Here is a 27,142-nt window from a genome sequence, read left to right as displayed (position 1 = left end):
GTATCAACACACAGAGTCCAGATGAAAGGGGAGTTTGCCTCAGACTTGTCAGAGGGGCACAGATTTGGTGAAAAAGATCTGAGAGGTGGGTGGACTGTGTAACTCTGTGGGGGTCGAGGGGGTCTTAAGAAGAGTGTGACTTGGTAGGAAGCATGACACTTACCATGAAGGACTGAAGAGGACTCCAAGTGGGATGTCCAAAGCCCCTGAGATCCTTACCTGTGAAGCTTAGACATCTGTGTGGCTGAGAATGGCCCCTTCCCAGGGGCAGGAGGAAGGCAGGGGCAGAGGGGAGAGGTCGGGGGTCAGGGTGATCGTCACTAGGAAATGCGTGAAACTGGAAGCACAAAGTAATGAATTAAAATGAATTAAACTCATGACCAGAAACCTAAGTTGGCAGCGAGAACTCACAAAAATTGTGCAGTCTCCACGCAAGCAACAATGTGTAAATGAGAATCTGTATCAGATGTGCATTGTGTGTGTGTGTGTGTGTGTGTGTGTGTGAAAGCTAGGAGTACCCGCTGGGCTGCGTCACTCTGATTTGAACTTGGTTTGGGATTTATTGTTGTGAGGTCTTCCCTTGGCCCCGGAGAAAGCCCCTGGGGACAAGCAGAGACCCTCGCACTGGAATCCGCAGATTATTCTTGCCGTGTCTCCCCGCTCACCCCCAGACTCGTGCTTTGCTCTTCTGTTTAAAATCGTTTGCTTCTTTGACTGCACAGGGTCTCAGTTGCAGTGCACGGGCCCTTCCCTGCAGCGTGGAGGCTTCTCTCTAGTTCCGGCGCGTGGGCTCAGTGGCTGCAGTGCTTGGACTCAATTGCCCCGTGGACTGTGGGATCTAGTTTCCTGACCAGGGATCGAACCCTTGTCCCCTGCATTGGAGGGCAGATTCTTAACCATCCCTGGGCCACACGTTTCTGTGTCTGTCTCTGTGAAACGCTGCCAGCCCTTCACGAGCACAGGCTTGGAAACCTAATCTTTATCTCAGTGCGCTCAACGCCTTAGTAAATGCTGAGTGAGACACCGTTCGTGTCACAACCACCTCAAGAACAGGCAGCAGTATGAGAGCTGCTTAAACACTTGATGACCTGTGTCCCTTGGCTAAGCTGGGAGTGTAACAGCTCGGTGTGAGTTTTACAAGTTGGCATTTGCCCAGTTGGACTGTGGTCATGGGTCCAGCCAAGGAGATGTCCAACCACGGGTCCACCCTCTGGGCCGCTTCTCCAGGAAGAGCTGGAGAAGGATCCGTCTTCAGCACTCAGGTTTCTGACGGAAGGCGTGTTATTGTTGTTTAGTCACTAAGTCGCGTCCGACTCTTCGCAACCCCTCGGACGGTAGCCCGCCGGGCTCCTCTCTCCTCTCTGGGATTCTCCAGGCAAGAATCCTGGAGTGGGTTGCCTCTTTCTTCTCCAGAGGCTCTTACTGACCCAGGGACAGATCTGCGTCTCCTGCATAAGTGAGCAGATTCTTTACCGCTGAGCCACCAGGGGAGCCCAAATATAACCCTTCTGAATTCTGCATCACTCAGTCATCACACTGGCTATGGGTTAAATAATACACATAACTTTTTTTGACCAAAAGATCACATGCATTTTAGACCTCTGCAAGATCTGCACATGTTCTATTACTGGCGATGGGCAAGCATTTTTAGATCTCTTACGGGAGTGGGTGCCCTCCAGGTCTCCTGCCCTACAAACTAGTCAGGCGCAGACAGGGCGGCCTGCATGGAGGGAGGGAGAGATGCCCCCAGAGGACGGCGGGGCTCTTCCTTCCTCCAAGGAGAAGTTCTCCAGGCCCTCCCTCCTTCCCTGCAGCCTTGGACTCAAGACCCAGCAACGGCACGTCAGCTAGAAGCGCCCCGGGAAGCCTCCCTGCGCGTGTGCTGATGGAGAAGAGTCAAGACCAGAACATACAGGGACAGAAACACTCACCTACACGGCCCTACATGAGATGAGGTTTCCCCAACAAGCACTGAATTGATTTTCTCTGCCAAGGGATAAGATCAACATGGCTCATGTTTTGCGACTGTTTCTTGGCGAGTCTTAAGGGGCTGACCACAGTCGCAGACGGTACGCTCTGATAGGGAAGAAACCCGAGGAAGGGCTTCTGTGTGCATCCCCTGGGCTCTGGCCAGGGGGTGCCAGGATGCCAGGGTGCTTGTGTGTGTGGGGGGCAGTGCATCGAGTGACCTGACTGTGTGCAGACCCCACAGCTGGTGTGAGGCGTTAAAGCTAACCTCAGTGTGCCCATGCTGAAAAGCTAATGTCCCTTCCCCCCTTCTGCCAGACCGACAATTTGTTGTGAATTCAGAAGAGGCAGAGGAGAAGCCCCCCAGGGAAGGAGTGAGGGGCCCTGTGCCCGCCACGTGGTCCCCCCTCGTGCCCTGCCCCCAACCCATGCACCCATTCCTAACAACCAACATGAGCAAAGTGTTTGCATTCCTTCATTCTCACTTGAGTTCTGTGGTTACCCCATGTCACCAGGAGGAAAACGGGGCCCAGAGAAATGGCTGGTTTCCCTGCCAGGGGCTACTGCCTGAAGGTCTTGAGCTAGGCGCCCAGTCATGAGCTTTGCAACCTCAGTGGTTTCTTGGCACAGAGAGCCATTTCCTATAAGATGGAAATAGGAAGGCTCTAGAGATACAGACTTACTAGAAGGCATGACAAAAATATTGAATCTCATATCTGGTTCCCTTTAAGAAACTGCTAAACATGTTAACTAGAAGTCTAAAAACAGAAGTAGATCTTAGGATATTTAGGTTGTGGTCACACTTATCCCTTTGGATCTGTAAGCTTCCCTGAGATGCAGTGGAGTTCCCGGGTGGCGCTAGTGGTAAAGACTCGCCGATGCAGGACATACAGGAGGTGCAGGTTCTAGCCCTGGGTAGGGAAGATCCCCTGGAGAAGGGAATGGCAACCCACCACAGGACTCTTGCCTGGGGAAATCCATGGACAGAGGAGGCTGGTGGGCTGGTCCGTGGGGTCGCAAAGAGTCGGACATGACTGAGCATCTGAGCACAGCACAGAGATGGAGTATCAAGGACCCTTGCATTCAATGATTGTCTGACTTGAAAGCATCCACTTCTGTTTTTGGAACATGATCCAGGGTCAAGGTTCCTTCCACATGTCACTGACATGACCAAATACACAGGTTTTTTTGTTTGTTTGTTTTAAGAATTTTTTTTTTTTTGACCATTTTCAAAACCTTCATTGAATTTGTCACAATATTGCTTCTGTTTTATGTTTTGGTTTTTTGGCCTAGAGGCATGTGAGCTCTTAGCTTCCTGACCAGGATTTGAACCTGTACCCCTGCGTTGGAAGCATGGAGTCTTAACCACTGGACTGCCAGGGAAGTCCCTATATGTGGTTTTAAACTCCCATCTTCGCCTAGCTCCAGGCTCCCAAGAGTGCCTATTTTACTAGTGGGAAATCAATACACACGTACTGGAGAATGCAGCAGGTGATGGGTTTTGAGATCTGAAATGTGTGCTTGGCCAACCCATTTAATTAACTGCTTAGTAGAAAAGAAAAGTCCAGGCCCCGTGGTGGCCTGGGGCGTGAGGAAGGAGGAGATGAAACCCCTGCCTGTGGCAAGGATGCTCTCGGAGACCCTAGGTGTCTTCTCCAGCGCCCGCCTGCAGATCCCTGCACTCGAGGGCCTGTGAGGCCCCAACTACCCCTGTGGGGGATGCCCTGTGACCCTGGGCTTCACTTGGAGCTGCGAGCATTTCAGACTTTACTCCCCGAGTAACCGGCCAGGGGTCCGTCAAGCTCAGGGAGCAAGGATCTGCTTTGCCGCCCTCTTAACGTTATGTCTCATAAGGACCTGGCCCAGAGCCGTCAACAGAGAAGGTCGGCCAGGTGAGGACCGCAAGGCACGTGGCCCCCTTAGGCCTCGGTCACTGCTCAGTGTGGCGGTAACTCAGAAGAGACTCAAATGCCCCTCTACGAAGGATGGACGGCACTCTGATGGAGCAAGCACGTAGTGAAGGCACACGGACTCAAGACGGGCCTGGGGATGTGCTCATGTGAACTCTGCCCGGGAGGCGACTTGCTCCCTCCACGGCTCGTGGAGGCCCGAGGCGCGTTCAGTCCCTGCGCTCAGCCTCATGCTTACGATGCTCCCCATCTTAACCCTCGAAGAGGGTCGATAAAGCTGACTCCTGGGACGTGGGGGAAATAATCTGGGGCAAAACCGAGAACTAGTAACAGGAATGAAGACAGTGAGCGGCCACGGGCTTCCCGGTGGCTCAGACGATAGGAATCCGCCTGCCAATGCAGGAAACCTGGGTTCAAACCTGGAATGGGAAGATCCCCTGGAGAAGGGAATGGCAGCCCACTCCAGTATTCTTGCCTGGACAATCCCATGGGCCGAGGAGCCTGGCGGGCTACAATCCACGGGGTCGCAAAGAGTCAGATACACTGAGAAACTAACACTTCCACTTTCGTATTTGCCAAAACACTCGCAGCCCACGGCTCGTTTGGCCTTTTAGCTGGACTGTGAGATGGGGAGGTTTCCCTCGTGGGAAGATGGAGCTTAGGAGGCTCTCAGACCCACATTTACAGGCTGCGCTGGGGCGAGCGGGGGTGGGCCGGGGTCTCTGAGGGCAAACTCAGGGCACCCCAGCTGGAGGGCGGCCCTGTCCCCCACCCTCCCCTCAGTCATGTGTCTCCTTTCTTCCAACCTCAAATCTGCTGACCTCCCCTAAGACACCAACCAATAATTAAGACCTCTTGGAAGGCTCACTGGGAGCTGGAAAATTCCAGGTGGTTGAAAACGAGCCACTGTATCTCCTTTCCCCCAAGGGAAAGTGAATAATTGAGCATCTGCCTGCCCCCGGAGCCCAGCTCTGCACCATGGAACCAGAGCGTTGCTGCCAAGCGTCCCTCTCAGGTATCGGAGGTTCTAACTCAGTGGAAAGGAGGGTCTGTGTTCTGGGGCCGTCTCAGCACCTGGCATGCCGCCTGGCTGTGCTGGACAGAGTGGCCCTCTGAGGCCCAGGGTGCCTCGTCCCGCTGCCCTGGACGCACGTGGTGGGAGCAGGGAGGGTCCCTCGCCAGGGCAGCCCGTCGTGGCTGTGGCCGTGTCAGAGCCGGACAGAGACCAGGCCCACCCAGCCCACCTTGGCTGTCTGGGCCCTGGGCCTGGGCGATTGGGGCAGAGGGGTCGTGCCCCTTCCTGGACGAGTCTGGCAGCCAGCGAGTGCGTTTTGGTTGGTTTGCACGTGACAGGCTCCCTGGCAGGTGGGTTGTTTACTGTCTCTAGGCAGCGCTGACCCTGGGAGCGGTGGTCGCTCCAGGCTTATCAAGGTCTCAGAAAGCAAAGCGTCACATAGAGGATTAAAAGACACGATTAGTAAGAGACAGCTGCTGCTTCGTCTGCCCAGGGCTTTCTTCCCTTGAGGAGGGTCTTCCGTTCTCTGTCTTATGACGCGTCTTCTCAGATAATTGCCCCCATGGTTTCAGTCATTGGCTAAGGGGCCTGACCTTAGGTGGGCAAGGTCCGTTTTCAGGATCTTCTAGCAGAGCTGGGGACCTGCTCTTAGGAGGCAGCAGGACAGCATGGGTCTACAGGTGGAGAGATCGGAGACGTGCAGAGAAGCAGAGAGGAGGGGAAGGAGAGAGCCTGGGGCTTGTGAACCCTGAGCCAGCCGTCCTGAAGCCGACCCCATCTCTGTCCTCCATTACAAAAGTCAGTCACTTGCTTTTTCACTTAAAATAGTTTGAATTGTATTTTCTTCATTTGAATTTTGTATTTTTAAAAGAGAAACTGTATGTGTTTTCATTTATTCTTGGAACGTTTCTTGCTTCCTTTCTAGTGATGCTTATACCCCCAAGCAGTTCCTCTCGTATAAGGTGGCATTTTGGTGATCTAATAACTAATAGGTTATGTTTTTTCTGAGGCACCCAGACAGAAATGAAGAGTAAACTTTCAAGGCAAAGGATAAAACGGGCGGATTTTGGTGGACGCAGTCATCCCTATTTTAAGAGTTTTTAACATAGCGGTGGGGGCTCGTCAGGTACGAATCCACACTTCACAGGACGGGGGTGTGACAAGGCACGTTCGCTGAGGTCCTGGGCCATCAGAGTAGTTTCAAGAAAGTGGCCTTGCCAGCAATTAGGCAGATCATCTTCCGGCAAATGCCACTGTCGGGGAGCCCTCCGAGGGGACGGGGTCAAGGGAGGTGGTGCGTGCTGTCTGCTGAGGCTGGTGATTGAGACGCGGGGGCCTGGGGGTGGGACATGAGGACTCAGACAGCACTTGAACAGGATAGGCTGGCCATCCAGTTTTCCAGTTCAAAGTCCGAGGCTACGGGCTGGCCCTCTCCACGCGGCCAGGCCCCACCTTCTCACCCGCTCACGTTTATCTTGCTTCTAATCTCTCTTGCTTAACTTTTGATGCCTCCTTCGCAACTTGAAATGTTCAAGATTTTTAAAAAATACGCACATTGTAGGTACTATGGCCCATGGGCCTCTTTCACAAAGGAACTTAAGCTCCAAATAAAAGGCAGGAGACTGCCCAGAGCCCTGGCCTCTTTGCAAAGAGGAGAGCCTTCTATGCGTCCCTGTGGTTCTAGCCTGGAGGGCAGGGGGGGGTGGGTACCGTCGCCCAGCATAAACCGAGCTCTGTGTTCACTACTGACTTTAAAAGCACCAAGTTGGAAATCCTTCTCCAAATATTTCTGGGCTGAAAGAACGGCAGCGTCGCCAAACCAAGCCTCGTTCTTTTCCTTGTTCTTTTCCTTCTTCTGAATGCCTGACGTCATCCTGTGGCTTTTTTCCCCTAACCCCTGACCAAACCCGTCCTTGGAACACAGGTGTTCCTATTTACACTTCTCAACCCGCTTCCTGGAACCCTTCTGGGGAAAAGACAAATATTTAGAAAACTGCCAAGCAAATAAGGATCTCCTTTGATTTCCACGTGCATGGGTCCGATTTGGGCCCAAAACTCCGCCCCTAGGCAGCAGTAGCCCTTTTTATTAACTATTTATTCGTTCCTCCACTCAGCCACTCTTTCAACGAACATTTTTATCAAGTGCAATTACCTGTGAACAGGGCATTGTCTCTGCATTCCTGATGCTCTTGTCTGTGTCCCCCTGAAATGTGAGTTCTAATCGCAGAGATGGCTGGGAACACATAGAGTGGGGTGCTGGTTTGCTGACTGTGTCTGGTCACCTCTGCTTATGTGAGGCTGTGAGAACGTCCTCTCCAGGAGGAGCAGACCTCAGGGAGGCCCACTGATGACAGGCGGTTCACACCCACCAGCTTGTGGGGTCTCTCAACAAGCCTCTGGGGTGGTGGGGGGCTGGCAGGTCCTCATTTCCTCACGAGGACACTGGACTGATGGGCGCTAGGTCACCATGCAAGATTGCTTCGGTAGGGATCGGACCCCTCGTCTACACTTGTGTTGTGACAGCATCTCCGCTGTTTGGGAAAACCAACAGCAACGCCCTCTCTAGGTGTGGCACCTGCCACCCCACCCTCTCTGGTGTTTTCCTCTGGTTCCTTTCTGGCCTGGGAGGCTGCTCCAAGCCCCTCGGGGGCTTGCCCTTGGCCTTCATCTCAGTTTGCAAGTTTTACTGGGTGAACAACTGCAATGCACACACTCCAAGAGTGCACGGTGGAAAGGTGGGCTTATTCCCCCTTAATGTTTCTAAATTTGCCAAACGTGTAAACAAGGGCATTGTTGTGTTTTGCAGAATTTCCAGGCAGAATAGACTCTAACCCACGCTCTAGGCTCCATACATCACATGCACGGGGGCCAGCGTTGGTACACATCGGAGACGCCCATGTTCCAAGAAAAAGGACATCGGCCTTTGCAACAAAAGGCTTACGTGAATGTTACGTCAGGGGAGAAGAGTCTTTGGCCAGGTCACAGGGGGCACGGCCGGTGGAGGACGTGACCATCACGGCGCACGTCCGAGGTCGGGAGAGCTTCCCGCACCTCCAGCAAAGGGTGGGCGTGCGGTGGTCCATGTTCTCTTTCGGGTTTAGCTACATGTTCGCTCTCCCCTCCTTCAGGGAAGGGCCTGGGTTTTTGTTTTGTCTTGTGACATATTTCTATAAACTCTGCAGTAGCCAGAATCGTGTTGTATATTTTCAGTGACTTGTCTGACCACCCACTCATCTCTTTTGCAAAATATCCCCTATATCCTTACCTGCCACCCCTTTGGGCACTTTGCGGGGTTTCCCCGATAGCAGGGTGCCCAGGATCCCGCCGGGCAGCCCTGGGGTGGAGGTGGCCTCTCACGTCGGGTGGTGGGAAGTACCCCAGATCCCTGACGGCTGGCTGCAGACGGGCTGGATCGGGTGCACCGGATGCGTTCTGGTGTTTCTCCCTGACGACTGGCCCCGGGACCCCTCAGCTCCTAGGACTTCTCTCCAGCCCCCGAGGGTCCCTCCTTCACTTAGGCCAACATGGTGATGAGCTGGCCGAAAGACGGGCACTCTTCATGAGAAACCCCCTTCTCTCCCGCTGGGCTGGCAGCTACCTTTGCAGGGCGGCGGCGGGGGGCCACTCCCTCTCCAGGGCCAGGTACGGGGGGACTTTGTACCAGACTAGAGGGACAGGCAGAAAGGGTTGACCTCCCGGTGTCCCCACGGCCACCGCGGTTCCCAGAGCTCCATTTCTGTCTGTTTTTATGGACTGCAGGGTAGGGACGGGAGGGAGCATGGAGGCTGGCCTCTGTTGTGGGGCTGCAGGTACAACGCAGGATGCCCAGGTCGTTCTGAGTTTTAGATAAACAGCAAAAGCGTTTTAGCATGAGTGTATCCCCAGTACCACCTGCATTCTTGTTTGCTAAGCCTGGCAACCCTACGTGAGCACCCTAAGCTTCCTGCATCTCTCATCAAGGGGACCACTCCCCTTGCACAGCTTCCAGCAGTGACCCCGCCCCTCCCCAGAGTCTGGGGGCCTGCAGTCCGCCTGGCTCAGCTCCGTCTGCACCTTAAACAAATCTGAGAGCAGCCCAGCCTGGCTGGTGTTCCCTGGGGGGTGGTTTCAGAGCTGTTTCACTGGCGTGGGGTTGTGAAAGTCCTGCGGGCTCCACTGGGAAGCCGTTAAATCAGTGCTTCTTCAGTGTGAATCGTGTGTGAGTCATCTGGGGACCTGGGCAAAACCCAGATGCTGAGTCAGCGGTCTCCGGTGGGGCCTGCGGGTCTTTGTCTCTGACAGGCTCCCAGGGGACATCCACCAGCCCCTTAGAAATGGAGATAAGATGCGGTCAGACCTGGTCGTAGGGAATGGCCAGGCTCAGTTTTATCTCGTGGTCCCGGGAGGCTGGAGTCGCTTCAGATGGTGGGTTGTGACCCATCAGTGACTCATGAAATCTGGTTCATAGGTTGTGAGCTGTTTAAATTCCTGGACACTGTTTTTTTAATAACAATCCAACATTTATTTAGAAGGGGTGGCAATTTTTACAAATAAATGTCATATGTTAATAACTTTTATGTCCAAAATAAGGGATTTGTTACATGCATTCATTAGCTGTCATCTTCCAAGCCACATGATTCATTGGCAATCATAAGTAAGTTAAACTGCCTAAAATGTGGATAATAAAATAAATCACGTGTTTCAATAAAAAGCAAGAGGCTGTGCTGCCCTCGTCATTTTCATAATTCTTGCTGACTCGGACTGTTGACTCACCCGCCTGTCGACTGGCTGTGAACCCTGGTCTCACCCTAATTAGTCATCAGAGAGAGACTCGGGGGACCACAACTTGGGAGTGGAGAGGGGCCTGAGAGTCAGCCTGGGGAACACCCAGGATCCCTTCCCCGCCTCGAGAGGAGCTGGGAGCCCCCAGGGAAGCGGCAAGGAGAGTGTCTTGATGTGCGGGCAACTCTCTCCCGCACCCTCGCCTCCGAAGCAACATGGGCACCTCCATGGATCCCAAAGGCTCAGGGGGCCCTGGACTCTGGCCAAGCCAGCCTGTTCTCCTGTCCTGGAGGCTGTCAGAGGGCGGGGAGGTGTGTACTTGCCTGGACTTTGGGTGAATCTCCATGGATCATGGCTGCCTCGGCAGCAGTGGGCCCAGCATCTGTAGCACAGGAGTCCTTGTGGAGAGTGGTGGCTGACAGACAACCGCTGTGTCTCCCAGCGAGGCCTTGGCCGTCCCGGCACCTGGAAGCTCCCAGGTGGACGGCCCTTGGTTCTGAGTCTGAAGCCATCACAGCAAGGCCTTAGGGTCTCTCCAGAGCGGCCCCTTGAAGATGTTCCTCTGAGGGCCCTCCCATGCCATCCTTGCTCTTTCCTCCTTCAGACGTGATGGGGAGCTGGGAGACCTCGGGGTCCCCAGTGTCAGGGGACACCCAGGCAGGCGTCTCTCTCCCGAGCTCACTCAAAGCTTCCAAACAGTGACCCGAAGCTGAGACCCTGCCTCTGTGATGACAGGTTTGGCGAGAGCAACCCTCTGTGCGTGAGGACGAGAGAGCCGTCAGGCTAGACGCTGTTCTGACAACGAAGGAGGGCTCCCATCTGCTCTTCCATCGGGTTGTTTAAGGGCAAGAAGCCTAAACTCCATCTTGTTAAAGCAGACGAGAAGCCGGAGCCTTTCTTCTCTTTCTTCTCCCTGAACAAGTAGGGACTAAGGGGGAACTTGTGTTGTGAACTCCCTCGAGACCTGCTCGTGTGCGAGAGCAGCGTGCATTGGTACGTTTCTGCTCACCGCCGCCTGCGTGGGGCTCACACACTCGGCGTGCTCACGGGCCCCGCTCTGCAGAGGCTCTGCTTGCTCGTTTTTAAGCTTTTTACTTGGAGTAGAGCTGACTGACAGCCTTGTGCTCGTTTTTGCTGCACGGCCAAGTGGATCAGCCATACGTCACGAGCACCCGCTCTCTTCTAGACTCTGTTCCCACGCGGGTCCCGACAGAGCACCGTACAGAGCTCCCTGTGCTCTGCGGTGTCGCCTCCGACCCTGACGTGTGGGATGGCAAAACCCAAGAAAATTAGTGCTGAAGGAGCAAGAGTGCGGGAGACGCCTGGGTGTACGGCAGCGCTGTGCACGGCACGCCCAGCTCCTGTCCAGGCTCCCTGTAAACGGTGCGGTCCGAACGTCCTTGTCTTCTCAGTGGCCACGTCACAGCAGGGGGAGGGGCAACAGCAGGACCACTCGGTCCCTGTGTCAGTGACCCCCTCCAGCTGGTAGGCCGGACTCAGCCCCTTCCCTGGGCCGAGGTCCAGAACCTCCCTCCGGGTGCTCTGAGGCTGGTCGAGCTGGTTTCTCTGCTCCGGCTCCTCACAGCCCCATCTTTTGCTGTAGGACAGTTGCGCCCACGTTTGGTTAATCCGGGTATTTGGGGAACTAGTCCTGAAGCCAGGCAGGGCTGCAGCTTTACCCCGTCTACACACCTTGGAATGAGCCTAAAGGCCCTTCCCGTCCTTCACTTTCTCTCCCTCTTGTCCTCAATGCTGAGCTCCTGCTGTTGCAGGTACCGCGTTGGGTGCTGGAGAATCACAGACAAGACACGGCTCTGGCCTCAGAGGACCCCTGGGTACAGGGAACACCACGGCCCGTGGTCCTCGGTCAGCCCTTGGCCCAGCACGAGCCCGAGCCCCGCCCTTTAGCCGAGCTTGTGCGGGCGGGGCCTTGCAGGGGAGGGCACCCCGTGCTTAGTCAGTGGGTGCCCAAGCAGTGGCCAGCTGCCCTGGGAGGGACGATGCTGGCTGCAAGCTGAGGAATTAACCCGCTCATCCCAGGAGAGCAGCCTGGAGCCTGGGCACCAGGGATTCAGGGTGCCCCCTAGGAAAGGCCGGAGGAGGCCTGGGAATGCGCCCCTTCTGCATCTGCCCCCCAAGGCCCCGCAGCCACACTGCTGCTGGGAGCTGCCCGGGAGGAGCCCCGAGGAGGGACCTGGGGCCCAGGGCCAGGCTTGGTGGACAGGCCGGCTGAAGGTGTCAAGAACGTTCAGGGAGCTTCCGGCTTTGCCTTCTTTCTCCTCTCTCTTATTTCCCTGTAACATCTCTTTACCCTCATTTTAATTTTATATCAAACTAATTCCCCCCCTCAAAAAAATCCAGTCTTTTGTGGATAGGAAATATTTTATGCTTAATTTTTTCCAAGATATGTTTCCTGAGTGTAAATCTTCTTTCCTTTCCCTTTTGCAGCTTCCAGCAAGTTCTTTCTCCTCCCCTCCTGTTCTACAAGAACAAGACAGGGCCTCAACCCTCTTCCTCTAAAACCTGGGACCCTTCCCCCCGAACTTTCCTCACCCAGGAAACATTGGGCCCCCAGCACTCCCTGCCCTCCTCCGCAGAGGCTAGCGCCCACTTTGACGTCTGCTTCCTCTCCAGCCCCAGGGATGGAGCAGAGCTCAGAGCACCTCGGTTGAGGCAGTGGCCTCGCAGGCTGATGGGTCTGTGGCCCAGCCGGCTCTCAGAGGATGACCTGCGGGTGCAGCCGGCGGTGCCCCCTCGCCATCCTCGTCCCCCACGCTTTGACGGGGCTAAACAGGACACTACAGGCATCATTAAAGAAGAAAGGCCGAGAGCTGTGGTCGGAGGGGCTGCCCTCTCCCTGCTTAGCAGGAAGAGGGTGCCGGCCGGCTCGGGGTGGGGCTGACTGTGGTCTCTTTGAGGTTCTTTCCTCAAGTGCCGCCCCCTTACTCTGGCCCGTGTCCGTGCCCCCACGCCCCGCAGCTCGTCCTGGTGTGAGGATCCCCACGTGGAGACTAAGGACGGGTTTCCCGCATTTCGGGAGCTCCGGGGGTGACCCTAAGTGAGGACCAGAAAGCTCCAAGCAGGAGAGGTCACAGTACTTTTTAGAAGTGTGTCTGTCATGACTTCAAGCCAGAGGACGCGGGGTGGTGGGGGAACTGAGCGGGGGGGACAGATGAAAGCGGAAAGGAGGCCCGGGCAGCAGTCAGGAGGGAAGACATCCGGGCTGGGCGCTCGCTGACCACGCATATGCTCGCGTGGTGAGTGAGCGCCTGGTTTGCCAGAGGCTGCCCAACGGAGCGAGTTTCTGGCTAGAAGTAGTTGAATAAGTGCCCTGATGCACTTGATGGCAGTGTCTCTGCTTTCATCCTGGAATGATTCACTGACAGGTTACTGCCCGAGCGCTGGCCCGTCCTCTCCTGGCGGTCAGGCCCCGGGGTGAGTGACTGTGTAGATGCCACTGCGATGGGACCTGCCGATGAACAGAAGAGCCGGCCTCCCAGCTCAGGGCCCAGGGCGGCCCCTGCGGCCCCCCCTTCCCACGGCCACGGCCATGGCGCCTCCTGCTGCCACAGGCCGTCTGGGTCTGGGCTCCGACCCGGGCCCCTTCCAGGGCGCTGACTCCAGCCCCGCTCTAAACCGAGCCCCCCCGGGGCTCAGTGACCCTCCTGGGGGCTCCCCACCCACCCCCCCCCGCTGCCCCTGTCGGCTCCGTCTGTTGCTCCTGCTGGCTCGAGGCCCGGCTTCCTTCCGCCACCGTGGGCCACGCTCCTGGCCGGTGTGGAAGTCAGGTGTCGGCGCTCGGCCTCCTCGAAGCTCCCCAAGGATGGGGCAGAAGGCGGGACTAGCAAGCCACTCCTCTCACTCAGGCCAGCGGCTGGCCCCTGCTGTCCGCGGACTCTGAAGACCCCTCGCTCCAGGCTCAGCCTTCCAGGGATGAGAGCGTCTGCTAACGACCAGACTGTGATGCGGCCCCTGGTTCTTTCTTAAAACCAGATACATGTCCCTAATCAAGGAAGATATTGAACCCATGAATGTCAAGTGCTTCTGAAATGGAGTTTTGCCGATTGTTGCCTCTCTTTACAAAAGAAGTTACATGTACGTTATAGAAGCATCAGAAAATATAGGTGAGCAAACGTACCTTGTCCAACATTTATAATGTAAATCATCTAGAGAAGATTGCTGAACTCTTGGAGAGTTCTTTCTACGTCTGTCCACGGGCACCTAAGCGTTTACACGTATACACAGGGGTCGCTGGTATGCACACAAATATTAGAGTGCGTTGTATGTGCTGGCCTGCGCCTGCAGACATGCACATTCTCTGTGTCTTGCATATAAGCATATAAACACCCGCGTCGTGCGTCTTCCACATGTGTGCAAACGTGTACATACCTCTGGTGCTTCTTTCATACGCTTGCAGGTACACATGTACATTATGCATGTCTTTCCCATGTACACACACACACACGTGCATCACATGTGACTTTTACAGACACGAGCACAGGCATGTGATGTGTTTTTAAACATGTACACAAGCACATACGAACACGCGCCTATCGTGCGAACCTCTTTGTGTGCATCTGTTATTTTTCAGAACACGATGCCTCCTGTGACCTGACGTTTTCAGCTCTCTGTTTCTCACTTCTGGAGGGTTGTGCGTCTTTCCAGGCAATAGGTTCCCCTCTGCTGCGGCAGCATCTGCAGTCGCTGTCTAGTTTAATACCAGGCTGTGCGGGTGATTAGCGGTCTATCTAATTGCTCCCAGTGCCAGACTTTCAGGTTGCTCTCTGCACTGTTTCAGGGCAGCGTCCTCAGGTTTGCCGAAGTCTCTTCCAGAATTAATCGCTCACTTTACCAGCTGCTCAGGGAAGAGTCAGCTGTCATTTCTGCGGCACGTTTTGGTCCCAGAGTCTCTTGTGAGCAGTTCTGTCCACCCTCCTGTCTCTGCGGGGACGGGGGTTTCACCCAGAGGGAGGGGCACCTGGGCCCTCCTGCCTCCCCTGCCCCACCAGCAACTCAGACCCTTCGGTTTAGCCCGAGTTTCCTGGCCTTTGTCCCACAGTTTGTACATGGTCAGTTCTCAAGTAAAGTGTTGAATGGAAAGACGTTTCTACAGATAGAGCCTGGGAGAGAACCCGCGGCTACCACCCCTTTATCTGTGTTAGAGGCACTGCAGACCCAGGGTCAAGACGCACAAGACTTAAGACCTTGTAACTTAGCTCCTCAGGCCTTTGTCCCCTTGGATGGAGGTTAGGATGGCAGCTAATAAAACACGAAGGAGATTAACCACAAGCCCTTCCCCACAGGGTTGTGAAGACCATCAGCACCATTGTCAAAGGCCCAGGGCCAGTGTGCCCTCAGCGTCAGCTCTCATTACCCTTATGGGCTATGGTTTCCTGAATAAAATAAATGAAGGTTATAATTAAGTGCTAAGCTCTTAATGGGTGCCAAGTTGAATTGAATTAATTTCTCAGTTAGTATAACACAGAGATAAGCTCCAATACCTTGGCCACCTGATGTGAAGAACTGACTCTGGAAAAGACCCTGATGCTGGGAAAGATTGAAGGCAGGAGGAGAAGGGGGCAGCAGAGAATGAGATGGTTGAATGGCATCACTGACTCAATGGACATGAGTTTGAGTAAACTCTGGGAGCTGGTGATGGACAGGGAAGCCTGGCGCGCTGCAGTCTATGGGGTCGCAAAGAGTCGGACACGACTGAGCGACGGAACTGAACTGAACTGATAAGAAAGAGAAAAAGAACAAGAATTTCTTACTCATACAGTTTCCTGAGCCTCCGCAGGGCCCGTGCGTCCAAGATCACTGGCCTGGGTGTCTGGTAAACGAGTCTGAGAGACCTTCCCAGGGCCTGGGCTGTGACGGTGACCCAGGCCTCGCTGACCACGCTGCGTGCCATGGACCAGGACTGTGTGGCCTGTGTGTGTGACTCTGATTTCCAAGTGGAGCAGTTGCACCACAGGGAACCGTTTAAAAGTGCTGACTGGGTATTGCAGGAGGGATCGTACCCAGCCAGGAGCCAGCCCCAGGTCAATCTGGAAAACTGAGGAGGATCCCGCCGGGTCTGCTCAAAGCCACCACCCTTCTCCTCAGGCTGTTGCTACGCCTCCCCATCCGTGTCTGAGCAAGAATGTCCTCTGCCATGGGGCTCCACGCTCCAGAACTACCTCAGGAGATGTTTAAATGCATGTTCCCCAGCCCCCCTGGCCCCCAGACACTGACCTGAGGCACTGCAATCAAGGGGTTAGAAGTTTCTCGCTGCCTAGGGGCTTCTGACTTAGCTTTTCATGGAGCACACATTGAGAAGACATTTCCATGGGAGCCACACAGGTTCTCCAAGTGAGACGGGATGCCTCCTGTTCCTTGATTCCAGTCTTTAATCACTGAGTTACACCCTCTTTTTAAACTCAACTAATTACATGATGTGAGGACACATCCGAGCTGGGGAAGCCCACATTTCAATAAAACCGCCTGTCCCAGCTCTGAAAAGCCAACCACTGGCTTCCCTCACTCCCTTTGTTCATCTCAGAGATTCCAGGGCTCCGAGAGATATGCAATTATTTTATTTAAGGCTTCAGACTACTCCTGCTGCCAAAATGTTTTGAAAATCACAAATTGCTGTCTGAGCTCTCAGTGGTGGTGTTGTACTAGATTTCCTGACAATAAAAATAAGGCTTTTCATTTTCATCATTTATAGTAAGTGAAGCTAATATTAAGCATAATAAAAAGCACTTCATTTTCTCAGAAAGAAAAGTTACTCAAGACCTGCTCAGGGAAGGTATTGAAAAATAAAAGAACAATGTTTTTCATCATTCGTGTTTACTATCAATTGCATTTTTCAGCCTGTGACACATTGCTAGTTGTAAGTTCATTTTATTTCCCATGACTTATCTTGAGCAATTTTTATCAGCTATTTCTAATTAGCATAATGAAACTGATGCTTGTTTTGAGTTATTCATCTCGTTGAATGAAATGGCACGTAATCACCTGGCTGCCTTGTGTCCAAAAGGTTACAAGAACGCCAGCTGCTCCAGGGGCTACGCCTCACTTGCACACAAGTTCTAACACCTGTGTGGACATGTGTACACGTGTGCACAGACTCAGAACAAGCCAGTGCTAACCCGAACCTTCCAGGATGACCTTTCAGCTCAAGGCCCAGAGCTTTGGATGCCAGGTCAACGCTGTGCAGAGGACAGAGGGCAGTGGGCTGGAGACTGTCCCAAAGGGAGAACGAGGCCTGGGACCCACAGGGTCTCAGAACAGGCTCAGGGTACCCCGCCATCCCCAGCCTCCACAGGCAGGACCCAGCTCGCCTGGCTCAACGGTGGAGCTGACTTTATAAGTCAAGGATGTCAAAGAAACGCATGAATAAAAACCCAATATCCTCACAACTTTCCAGGACTGTGTCTACAGGCAGTGATTAAACTTGGAATTGAAAATCAAAAGAGAAGGCACTTCCATTACCGTCAAACCTGCGTTCTGAATCTCTTTGATGTGAACCAAGTGCATGCATTTCCTGTCTCATTCATCACCGTGATGTTTCCTAAGAACTTTGCGAGCCACGCAGCCGAAGACAAGATTCTAACGGGAGGTGAGGCACCCTCTGGGCTTTTCCCATCAACCGCAGGAATTTCTTAAAGCACGTCTTTCAAGTCAGGCACAGCGGAGAGCCAAGCTCTGAGCATCTGTTTTCCCACCTGTGATGACATTAAGGCCCCACGGTGACTGGAGCTTGACAGAACAGCCTGGTGTCCACGCCCGGGGAAAGGCGCACCCCCAGGCCACAGGCGTGTGAAGTCACCCTTCTCCTTTGTGTGACCACATGGGCGTCTGTGGGCCCGGCCAAGAGGCGTGAAGAGAGCAGGACGTGGAAAGGGGTGTGGCCTCCAGCCGCACGGGAAAGAGAGAGCGCCATGAACCTTGGTGCCCAGCCCCAAGGTCCCACCCCTGTGTCCCCACCCCAGGGTCACGGCGGTGCCGGGCAGCTGTCCCCGAGGCTGACTTCCTGCGGATGAAGCACCGCCCGCCTGACCCAGCAGGACGCAGACCCGCAGCATCTGTGTGTGTTTCGACATTGAGCTTACAGCGTGACCCCTCTCATGAAAACAGACTCTGTCTGTAGCGTCTCCATCTTCAGGACAGATCAGATCCCAGGAGCCTGCTCTGCTGCACGGAGGTTCCAGGCGATTGGGCGGCCGGGGCGTCTTCCCCCAGGCGTGTCTGCTGGCTTCTCCTGCTTCTCGCTGGTCTTCCTCCACCTCTGTCTCCGCAGATCGGGGCCTGGTCCCCAGTCCCGCCGACAGTGAGGCGTGGCTGGGGAGGCTGCCCTGGCAGGAACAGCCACCAAGCCTGCAGCAGCCTCTCCTGCCCCCTGCTCTGACTTCAGGGAGACCAGTGTTGTCCCCGTCACCCCGGCAGCGTGGTCATAAGTCCCAGGAGGCCGTGGGTCACCTCAGGAAGGCCGTGTTTCTAAACCCATCATGCGTTACCAGCTGATGTCAGCAGGGCCACCATGAAGGAGAACTTGTAGATGCTTTGCTGAGCAAGAAGCCTCAGCCCAGTGCTGCTGCAGGAGCTGTTCCCTGTGAGTCAGAGGGGAACCCCCTGGGGGGCATCTACCCTCCCACCCATTTCAGAAGATCCCACCGGGTCCCTCCTTCCACGCTCTCCATGGAGGGAGGCTGGCCAGACACCCCACCGCAGCCCCAGCACATACTCACTCGCCGCCCAGCCCCTCCTCCTCTGCTTCTTCCTTTCACGCTTTTTCACCTTAAAAATGTCCTTATTCAACAAAGCCCGCTGCTCAGCGGCCGCCTGGCTCCTGCTGCAGTGGAGTCTGTTTATCCCCTGATGGTCCCGATGACCCACAGCCACGCCTGCCCCTGAGCGCTCAGACAGACAGAAAGGGAAATGTGATGGGGCTTTTCTTCCCCCCTAGATTTTAAAAAGATAACATACTCAAACAGAAGCACGAGATCACATCCCATTTTATCCTCTTTTAATGAACCGTTTACTTATTCAGACTACATCATGCAGACGCTATTCTGGGCACAAGGGAAAAAAGAGAGGAATGGTGTGGGGGGGTGGGGTGGGGAGTGGTGACGAAAGTGGAAAACGCAAAAGTGTTAGTCGCTCAGTCGTGTCCGACTCTTTGCAGCCCCGCCAGGCTCCTCTGTCCGTGGGATTTTCCAGGCAAGAACACTGGAGTGGGCAGCCATTCCCTTCTCTAGGGGATCTTCCCCACCCAGGGATCGAACCTGCGTCTCCTGGATTGGCTGGCAGATTCTTTACCATCTGAGCCCCCAGGGGAGCCCTGGAGGGCAAATCCGGAAGGCAGACCTCTTCCTGTGACCCGTGAGTCCAAGGTGGCTCTGTTGGGGTCAGTCCTATCTGTGCAGAGTTGAGGCCCCTTCCCTGTCTTCTGATGTCCTGAAAGCCTTCCCTGGGGTTCTGGAATAGCCCCCAAGCCGGAGTCACCGTGCACCATGCATTATTTGGTCCATAAAAATAAACTCTCTAGGGGAAGGGCCCTCAACAGATTCTTTGTCATCTCCGCCTTACAGAAGGAGTCACCACGCAACGAGTGAGAAGACTCGTGTGAAGTCACAGGCTACGGTGGGAACACGGGAGGGGGTTCTCCCCGGCGACACTTTCCTTTCTCATTTTATGAAAGATAAAAATTTCATCTTATGAAAAAAAGGCCTGTGTGAAGAAATTAAATCATTTTAATGTGCAGTACTTCTTTGGTATATTAAATATCATTTATTAGAATGCTTTTAATTCAAGAAATGTTAAAATGAAATGTGAGACCCCTTGCAAATAAAATTTAGGTAATTAATTCTGACGTTAGCGGAGAAGAATTGCCAGGGAGACAGTGTCATGTAACGATTTTATCGCAAGAAGGGCAGCAGCTGCGAGTAGAGGCAGGGAGGCTGAGAGAAGAGGTGGAAGACGGTCGGTGGAGGGGGTGGTCTCTGGGCAGAGAGAAAGCAGGTGGGCTGACCAGAGTGAGGGATACGCTCTGAACTCCTGCTGGCATCCGAGAGACCCACGGATGAGTCCTGGGTGCGGGAGGCTGCAGGGGACGAGGGTGGATGTGTGGCGAGCTGGAGGCCGAGCCGGTCTCCTCTTCCATGTTGCTGCCCCCAAACCACCTTCCAGGCCCAGCCGGACCACGCTGCAAACCCGAATGTCCCTCCTCATGTCACGTGGCGGGTGAAGTCCTCACGAGCCAAACGGCCACTGGCCGGCTCCAGGCCTCTCTCAGCTCCATCCCCACCTGCTGGCTCCTCGGACTGCAGCCGCCCTGGGTTCTCTAAGGACCATGACCGCCACGGGCCCTGCCCTGGGAGTGCCTGGCCTGCAGCCTCCCTTCTCGCCGGTGCCCCCTGCTTCTTTTCTGTCCTCCTCCTCCTCCTCCTAAGATTTCAGCTCTGACTCTGCTCCTCCAGACATAACTGCTTAGAGTGGGTCAAGCCCCTGCCCTCGTGCCTCAGTCATTGCGACCCGGGGGTGAGGTGCATCTCTGGATCGACAGTGAGCCCCCGAGGGGAGCCATGTGCTGTCTGCCGGCTGCCCATCACCCCCAGCGTCCAGGCAGGACCTGGGTCCCGGCAGGTGCCCAGGCTGTGTTGAAGGAAGGCGGGGAGGAGCAGAGGAAGCCCCCTGGGTCCAGCCCCCGTCCCCCGCCCTCCCAGCCCACACTAGCCCCGGGGCTGCAGCCCCACCTTGAGAGGCAGGTGTCGCCTCCACAATGGACTTGGCTTCTGGCGTCAGAATCCCGAGATTCCGATCTTCTGTTTCCACCTGCTACCCGGTGACCTTGGTCTAGGAACAGAATTCCGTCCAAATTCAATGCACCGTCTGTGAAACGGGATCCCAGCGCCTCCCTCACCCGGGCTCCATGAAAAGCACTTAGCCACACGGACAAGCAACGTGGATGTTTACTGCGAATGCGCTATGTGCCAGGAACAATTGTGGGTTTTCTAATGTATCGGTCTGTTCAATTCTCACCACAGCAACCCCAGTAAGCACCTGTTAAAGGAATGAATAGGCAGGCAGCCCGAAGCTGCTCAGGGGGCCGTCTCTAACCCCGTGGGAGCAGCAGGACTGTACTGCGCACCCGCCCGCTCCTGCCCGAGGACGAGGCTCGCGCGTGGGTGCCTTTTCTGCTTTTCTTGGTCGGTCCTTCTCCACGAAGTTTACTTGCAACACGTCTTGCCTGACCCAGCGTGGTTTGTTAGCTAAATTCTGGTGACAGCTAGTCTTATTGGCTTAGTTTATTATGATATTTCAACTCACCAGCATCAGGCTTATCAAGAGGAGACAAGGATTTTCTTAAAAAAGCATCTGTGTGGCTTAGACTTATCTTTTAAGCTTGTTCTGGGAGGTAAACACATTTCAAGTGGAAGAAAGGCCAGTGTGCGGTCATCTTCCCTGAAACATTAAATGGTAAGACTCCATTTACCAAAAGCAATCCTTGAGTAGCTAACTGTCAGTCATTTCTCATATCAGGTTTTATTAAGCTCTGTAATTCAGTGCCATTTTCTCCTGAAGGAAGACTTACATTTTGTAGACTATGATGGATAAGGCAGTGGTTAAGAGACCTAAGCCCCGCATGGTACACTTACAACCTCGGGCAAATTACTTTACATCCCTTACTCTTGGGTCTGCATCACCCTGAGATACGAAATGAAGAAGTGTGTCCGTGTCCCAGCGCCGTGTCGGGCATGTGAGAGACACACAGTAAATGGTACTTGTTGTTATTTTAATGTCAGCTTTATTTTTCCATAAATTGGAAAACAGTGGGGAAATGATGGGGAGTTTTTTATATCAACCTGACCGTGAAAATACTTTGGGTTTTTCTTCTTTTCTGGTCTCAGGAATTAAGAACTCATGGAGAACAAAGAAGTTAGGAGAGGAGAAAACACTTCCCTTCAAATCTATAAATGCACCGATTCTCAGTAGACGGCTGCTGAAGTTAGGTTTACCATTTTCCCCAAGAAGTTCTGCTTCAGCTTTCTGAGAACACAGAAGGCAAGGGCTCTGTGTCAATCTGCACGGTGTGGGGTGTGACCGTGAGGGCGGTCGTTCTCCGATGGTGCCTCATCTTTCTGCGGGGTTTTGAGCAGAATCCACGTCTATTGCGGTACTCAGGCGGGAAACAGTCAGCTGGAGCCCGCCCAGACCCTCCCCAGACACTTCATTCTATTCTATGTGGGCTCAAGCCTAACTTCATGAATACGAATGAGAACAACTGAAAATCAGGAAAAAGAATCTGCAGCATTTATTATGCTCATTAGGAACTATTTCTGCTTATGCCTTATCCTCAGGAGTATTTTGATTCCAGCTTCTGCTGAGTGCCCAGCATCTCTTTACCATCCACAGACCTCTGTGGATACCTCCCACCGAACCACCCCCATGCCTAATACGGCCGTGAAAAGACATGCATGACTCGGCCCCTCAGAGGAGGGTTATGGGCGCCAGTCTCCAAGGAGGTGACCCTCCCTGAGGCTGCTCTGGGTGTCTGCACGCCCGGGTGGTCCTTCCCACTCTGGGCTGGGGTTGGTCTGCATCGTGTGACCAACGATGCAGAAGTGATGGTGAGTCAGAGGCCGGGTACTAGAGGTGTCGGCTCTGTCTTGCTCTCTCGCTCTCATCATGGAAGGAGCTGCAGGGTACCCCATGGAGACCCCCACATCATCAGGAATGGGGAGGATCTGAGATCGTCGTGTCTCCCGTCGCATCCCGGGGACTGACCTGGGGAGCAGCTTCTCCAGCCCCAGGGGAGCCTTCAGACGATACAGTCTTGCTGACGGCTTGATGGCAACCTCAAGAGAAACCGTGGGCCAGACTGTTTTCAGAGAGAGAGAACGCTGACTACTAATAATTCTCCTTCCCCAGGGCTGACCCATGGGTTTCTTTTTCCAAATACATTTTGAGGTATCCTTTTCTGGCCCTGCCTTCACGACACATAGAGTTACACCGTGATTTTAAACAAAAACTATTTACAAACGCATGCTCAAAAACAGAACAACATCTGGCCCTCTGCCTGTCCTCAGCGGGGAATGAGAGTGGACATGCGGTCACAATAGCAGTTATGAAAACGAGGGAAAGATTGACTATGGAAAATAAAATGGAGAACAAACTGCAAATCGTCCCAAATCATTAAAGCTATTAACTCTGAGCAATTGAGATTTCTCTTAATTAAAAAGAAAAAAAGCCTGCTCAAGGAGGACCATGTCAAGCTGCCTTCTCAAGGAATCCAGCTCAAGGCCTAATACAGATGTCCTCCACACATGCATGGTGGCTCAGTCGCTGAGTCATGTCCAACTCTTTGCAACCCTTTGGACTGGAACCTGCCAGGGTCCTCTGTCCACGGAGTTTTCCAGACAGGAATACTGGAGTGGGTTGCCATTTCCTCCTCTAGGGGAACTTCCTGACCCAGGGACCGGACTCACGTCTCCTGTGTCGCCTGTATTGCAGGCAGATTCTTTACCAGCTGAGCCATCAGGGAGGCTCTGACATCCCTGGAGGCTGCTCTAAGCAGCAGAGAACGGTAGGTTTCCATGAGCCGCCCGCAGCTAAGATGGAGACAGGCGCTGAGACTAGGAGTGTTCCGTGGTCCCCGCGGTGGCTCTTCCATCGAGACGCGGGGGTGTTAGGACACCTTCTCGGCCTGCCTGGCGGCGTCACCCCCGCCCCACACAACCGACAGCTCCTAACCTGTCTCGGGAAAAGGAAAGACCACGTTTGTAACCAGAACGAGGGCAGGCAGGCTCTGGGTGAGGCCCTCCACTTGTACCGTCAGCCCTCAGAATCCAGTGGGGTTCCCACGTGTGCCGCAGTGGCCTTGGCAGCGCCCTCAGGCAGATGGGCCGTGTGTACGCAGAGCAGCCGGCCCCTGGGTCCTCAGTCTCCTCTGCCCTGGTGACCCGTCCTCCCCACACCTGCCCGTCCAGCTGCCATCTGATGCTTGGGGAGGTGACGCTAGGGCTTCAGCCACAGAAGTCTGTTGATAGCCTGGCGTCAGCAGTAAGATCTGGTGAGACAGAAGCCTGCCTCAGCATCACACTGTACACAAAGCTATTTGATAAAAAAAAAAAGCAAAAGTTCACTTTCATTCATTTGACAGCTATCTGGTGACCCCCCCGCCACTGTGTGCAAATCCTTGAAAAGCAGAGATAAAATAAGCCTGGAGCCTGTCCCAGAAAAATGACGCACGACGGGAACTTAGATACTAGAAATGGAAACATGCCGGGAAGAACCGGAGGGAAGAGGACCCTCCGTTACTCAGCCTCGCCCACCTGGTCTTGGGCCACTCACCCTGACGGGGTGTCTGTGTGTCCAGGGGGCCTTGGTCTTGTCCAAACCCCGCTGCGTGACTGTGGGCTGGAGAGAGGCACCCCCAGCCCCGCTGTCATCCTTTAAGGAACAGGAGTGTCCACTGGCTTCTTTTTTGGACTTCAGGTTTTGTTTTATAAAACACACACGTACGTACACATGCTCACCACTTCTCTGAATAGCAGCTGAATCTGTTAACCTGCTCCATGTGGGGAAAAAGAGGGAAAAAGCCAGGTTCACTGGAGTCTGCAGATCACAGAGCTGGGCTAATGGGGCCGCTTTCACCACTAGAGCCAAAATCGAAGGGCCACCCCTGGTGTTCCCACAGAGGAGGCCTTTAGCTTTCCAGCAGCACCTGGAGCCCAGCAGCCTCCAGCTTTCTTCAAGGCTGGGAAACATCTCTGAATACAATTACCTGCATTCTGCTGAGCAGGGAAAGGTCACAGACAGTTGGACTGTGAATTCAGTATAACACCTTTTTAATGATGAGGATAAAGCAGACCGCACCTCAGGGAACAGGAGAAGCCTGCAAACTTCAGCATCAGGTTACTGTTGCTGTTGTTCTGTCGTTAAGTCGTGTCCAACTCTGTGCAGCCCCATGGATTGTAGCCCACCAGGCTCCTCTGTCCAAGGGATTCTCCAGGCAAGAAAACTGGAGTGGGCTGCCATTTCCTTCTCCAGGGGATCTTCCTGACACAAGGATCAAATCCACATCTTCTGCATTGGCAGGAGAATTCTTTACCACTGAGGCACCAGGGAAGCCTACCATGGATATTAGATCCCACAAAAATATAGTAGTTAGAGCATAATAAGAGGAGATGAGCTTTCTTAAGACCCAAGAAGAGGAGATGGGTTTAGAAATTTGCATGTGTCTTCTTCTCTAGGCCAGTTAACGCTGATGGAGGGGTTTGTGCAGGAGAACAGACTGGACATACCAGTGGCGATGGCGACGCAGCCTCTGGAGTCCTGCTGACAGGGTGGGGGTCCCGACTGCACTCCTTACCAACTGGATGACATTTGAAATTACGTACTTTCTCTGTGACCCACATTCCCTGTTAAGTGGGCATATCAGTCATGTTACACAACGGTAGTGTTATGAGAAGTAAATGATGCCGTTTCTGGCAAGCACAGTACTGGGTTTTATCAACTATGATGGAAGCAGAGTCCTTCCCATTCTCCCAGGTCCTTCTTCTCGCCTGGGTTATGTTTCAGAAGACAGCCATGCCACGTCTCCCCTCCTAAATGCTCTTTTGCACTCTGACTACATTACTAATTATTGCAGAAAACCAAATCGCCCTTTCTAAGCATTGTTTAGAAAAGCTACTCTCACTCCAACTTGGGATGCCAGGAAAACACTCATCCTGGTGCAGCGTTGGCAATAAATCCAGGACTCCCCCCACCCGCTGCCCTCCAGGAACTCGGAGTTGGGGTGAGAGGGGGAGGGGGTGGCCAGGTGTCCTAGGAGTTGCCAAGAGGGGAGCGGATTTGCACGCACATCTGTTCCCAGGCAGTAAGAATTTGTCCCAAGTGCCTCCAGAGGATTGGGGAAGTCAGCTGAAGTAAGCTTGGTAACAAAATGTAGGGTAGAAAAGCCACAGCACGAAAAATTCCGCTGTACATAGCTTAGAGGTGGTGTCTGACAGTCCAGGAGGACCGTGTCCTGAGCGACACAGCTCATTTCTAACAATGGCCACAGTGCATCCCAGGAAGTGATGACTGCAGGTGTGAAAGGTGAAACCACCTTACTCTGTATTAGTAAAGCCAGCCTTGCCCTGGGTGCTCCCTAGACAAGCCAAGGCCTTGACTTGATCACCCTGCCTGCCTGCCTGGGCACGACCCCACCTTGACCATGCCAACCTCCACCCGAGACGCAGTGGAACCGCTGAGCTGGCTCTGTTGGACTGATGGTGCCTACTACCTAGTTAGAAACACATTCTTATAAATGTTAGCTTCTGAAGGCCATGTGTTACCAGCAGAATCTGCACTGAGATTTTCAGTGGCCATTCCTAACTCAAGAGCCATGGATTGGAAGAGCCATGTAGAGGCAGTTGCCAAGAGCAACCGGGTGAGGCTGGGAGAGGAGCTGGCTGCAGCTCTCTACCGGCCGCAGAGAGCAGTTCAGTATTAAGCACTTTAAAAGAAACTGCAGATGGGGCTTCCCTGGTGGTTGCAGTGGTTAAGAATCTGCCTACCGATGCAGGAGACGTGGGTTCGATCTCTGGTCCAGGAAGACCCCACGTGCTGTGGGGTAACGAAGCCCGTGGGCCACAACCACTGAGCCCGAGCTCTAGAGCCCGGGAGCCGAACAACTCAGCCCGGAGCCACAGCTGCTGAAGCCCGTCGCCCTGGAGCCCGTGCTTCGCAACACGAGACACCACCGCGGTGAGAAGCTCGCGCACCACAACTCCAGAGTAGCCCCTGCTCCCCGCAACTACAGAAAAAGCCTCGCAGCTACGAAGACCCAGCACAGCCAAAAACAAATAAGTAAATAAAAATTTTAAAACAGAATGATTAGATACTGCATTTACAAAGAGCAGCTGCAGAGCGAGAAAATATGCACAGTGGGCAAGGCAACTATTGAAAATACAGGGTGATTGACAGTAAAGACGTTTATTTCCTGCTGAGTCATCCGCAGCCAACCCCGAACACGGTGCCCCGTGCTCACCGGCCAGTGAGGAAGATCTGGATTACTCACAGGACTTCTTCCTAATCACCGGGGCTTTCCATCCAGAAGACGCGTGCTGGGACAGCTCTGATCCGAACACCAGCTCTGTGCCAGGCCCGGTCACTCCCTCCTCGTGAGATGGAGAGGAAACCAGCCCTCGCATGAACCGAGTCCTGAGCAAGCTGCCTGGAGGAGGAAGTCCGCGTCTCCCGAGACAAAGAGTGCTCCACCACGGCCAGTCTTCATCCGGATGAACAAGTACCTACTGCACGGAACAAACCCTTGGCATCAGCGCGAAGCAGCTGCACTTGGTTTAGTCCCCTAATGAGCAGATGCTTTTCTCACACGACTAAGCGGCCTGAGTCTCTCAGTCGTGTCTGTCCATGGGATTTCCTGGCAAGAACACTGGAGTGGGTTGCCATTTCCTCCTCCAGGGAATCTTCCCAACCTTGGAATTGAACCCAAGTC

At 54.0% G+C, this 27,142-nt stretch overlaps 1 long non-coding RNA gene across 1 annotated transcript; it reads right to left on the bottom strand.

Moving 5' to 3' along the window:
- Window positions 1-21,448: 21,448 nt before the first annotated feature.
- LOC138984919 (uncharacterized) lies at window positions 21,449-26,936 on the bottom strand. Its single transcript, XR_011462169.1, has 3 exons — window positions 26,705-26,936; window positions 23,992-24,208; window positions 21,449-23,707 (listed from the first exon to the last, which is right to left on the bottom strand). It is a non-coding gene; the product is annotated as an uncharacterized lncRNA (long non-coding RNA).
- Window positions 26,937-27,142: the final 206 nt, after the last annotated feature.

Source organism: Bos mutus, chromosome 23, assembly GCF_027580195.1.
Source record: "Bos mutus isolate GX-2022 chromosome 23, NWIPB_WYAK_1.1, whole genome shotgun sequence".
Classification (NCBI taxonomy): Eukaryota; Metazoa; Chordata; class Mammalia; order Artiodactyla; family Bovidae; genus Bos; species Bos mutus.
This window is presented reverse-complemented; position numbering and strand designations above follow the sequence as displayed.